Genomic DNA, 3,096 nt, shown 5'->3' on the forward strand with positions numbered 1-3,096 from the left:
TTCAGTACCTTACAAACCTCAGTTTTGAATTGAAATTATTACACAACTCTATTTTTCTGCTGAATATAATAGGGAGATGTCCCTCTGGGGAAAAAAAAAAAAAAAAAAAAAAAAAAAGACAACACAGAATCTACTTCAATAATGCCCTAACATTTAAATATTATGATTTATAATAATTCCATTCAGATATTAGCCAAAAGTTGTGCGTTTGTTGTTTTTGGTTTTTTTTTTCTGCAAGAAATATTACGTTTTTATGAGCTGCTTAAAGTTGCTCTATAATGTTTATATCTGTGATTTCTGTGCTTTAGAGAGGAAAATCTTGGGTCAGATAACTAGCTACCTTATCTAGAAAGTCTGTATTCTAATATTCTCTTGCTTAGGTTATATCCTCAGGTAAGTGACCTGCACCTCCATACATGTCCTGTTCAGATAAACTTTCTTCTTGAATTGCATTTGCTGACAGACTAGATATTGGGAGACCAGTTGAAATTCATGGATCTATGCAGGTTTATACCAGCTGAGCGACTGACCCTAATCCCCCATTCCTCAGTTTATCTGAAAGTAAAAGACTTGTTTTCACACACCAGTTAAGTCTGCTAAGTGACAACAGTGTATTTATCCAGCACATCATTTACAAAACCCAAGTGCTTAAATTTGAGGAAATGAAATGTTAGGGATGTCATAAATCTTAGTGTTCATGAGAGGTCTGAACCAGCTCTTATATTCCACATGAGTCTTTCTACTTATTTCAGTCTGAGCTGGACTAGGTCCATAACAAACAAGTATTTTGTCATATGTATGGCCAGATATGCCACTAAGGGATGCTGATCTGTGCATATGAATGGCCTAATATGGCAGAGGCAGTAGCAAGAGTGTGTTGTGTTCTAGACATTTGGTGCAAATAAAAACACTACAGAGAGCTCCGGAAAAAATTAGTGTAGTCAAAAAGTACCATTTCTCAAGTGTGAGTGCTATCATTTTCTTCTATGATTTATAGATTTGCACCACTTATTCAGAGCAAAGAATCTGAAACACTAGGTGAAAGGCTAGCACTTGTTTCTTCTCACTCACGTAGAGTCTTTATTAACAAAGGTAAGAATGGCCTATCACTTTTCACTACCTGTGCAATCTAGATACTTCAAACATTTTCAAGGAAATAAGGCTATTTTTCACACATTTTAATAAACGCACAACTACGTAGCAAAAAAATGTAGCATAGCAGGTATGGAAGTAGTTAATCTTTCTCATTTATTGAGTACTCAGTTCACATATTAAACTCACAGAACCATAACATTCTTGTAATATCTTTATGTGAAGCATTCTTATTTAAAATTAGCAATAATAAAGCATATGCAGTCTACACAGCTTGCTAGCACACACTGACTCTGAGCATCTTAGAGTAACTAACCTTAACATTTTAAATGTTGGCAGAAGTCTTCATCCTTATTCATTCTATTGCATGGCAAACCCCCATTAACCACATAATTAAAGAAAAAGGAAGAAGGACTCTGAGCTTATCTCTTCTGAGGGAGAAAAATAACTTCACATTTATTTTTTCTTAAGGATTGTTTTTTAATATGTCATTGACATATTTCTAAATAAATCATTGACATATTTCTAAATACAAATAATAAAGATGTGTTTAAAACAGAGTACAAATATACAAGCAGAACTCAATTTCATAGTTAAAAGTTTGCTCTGTACACATAGACTGGATTGCTAGTGACACCAGAGCTCTTGACTGAAAAGAAGCGATGGGTGAAGCATCCATAGAAACATCATTAAAATGCAGCTGGTCCAAACCTGTGGACATGTCAAAAAATAGATCAAAGAAACTTTTATCAGACATTGACAAAATTAGTCCACGATAATTCAAATTATACAGACCTAAAGACTATGGTTTTCTAATGTAAACTTGCAAAATATGATGGTCTGTATCAAACTCATGTTGCTAAAATGTATTTTTTTCTTCTTCTTGTAGGTAAACTGGTAAATGTTTCAGTAGACTTTCAGTTTTCATGATTCCTCTTGGAGGAAAAGCTAATATTTAGGATGGAAAATTATGGAATAAGATATTATCCAGAAGTATTTGCATAATAATATCATCAAGTGATAATAGAACTGATATTTTACAGTAGCACTCCAACTAGTTATATTTATCCAGATGACAGAGGTAGCCTAAGGCTATGATCTTCAACGGTGAAACATGTATATCCAGGAGAATAACAGATACTATCACAATATGTTGAAGAATTCTTCTTTTTCTCATGCAAATGATAAAGATGGTAGATACAGCTTATAACACAGGAAACCCAGTAATTTCTTTAAGAAATAAAATAAATTCAGTCACTGGAACTACTTATAATCTGATTATAGCTTTGATAAAACCAGTGAGACAAGAAGAGAAGGTGATGCAACATACATGTTCATTATATTCCCAATTTACTTACCTCCCACCCAGCTCCTAGTTTTATATATTCAACATATTAGATCTAGCTCAGTACTAGACCTGTCAGACTACAGCTGGCTCCTTAAATCCATACACAATGTATATATACTGTATTGTACATTAAGCTTGATGCAAAGCATACTATGTTTTTACCTATTTAAACCCAAATGATAATCTTGAAGCCCTCACTGGACATAGAGCCAGATCTTGGTACATTGGGTTGGCTTGCTTTTATCACGAATTTTAATGGTGAGAAAACTGCATCTGTCCCTAACTGCCTTTCAGCTGTTAATCGCTGCTGCATAGCTGATACCAGAAACACATGGGGAAGAGAAGAGTTCTTTCTGTAAACAGGTATTGAACTCAGCTGGGACACCAGTGAGTGGAATTAATGGCAATGCTTCAGTATGCTTGACTTCAGTCCCAAACTCAACATCCAGTGAAGAATATCTGAGATGGCTGTGATTGTTTGCACAGTGCTGTACTTGAGCTAATAAGCCTCGGTGGAGATGGCATGGTTTTGCATGGAGTTAGTTCTTTTGTAGCAATTTTTGTACATATGGAGCAATGAATCTGGAATTCAGATAACTATCCATACTGACTTGTGCACGTATGTACCTGTGAGGGTCTAGACACACTCATCTGCA

Source organism: Athene noctua, chromosome 4, assembly GCF_965140245.1.
Source record: "Athene noctua chromosome 4, bAthNoc1.hap1.1, whole genome shotgun sequence".
NCBI lineage: Eukaryota > Metazoa > Chordata > Aves > Strigiformes > Strigidae > Athene > Athene noctua.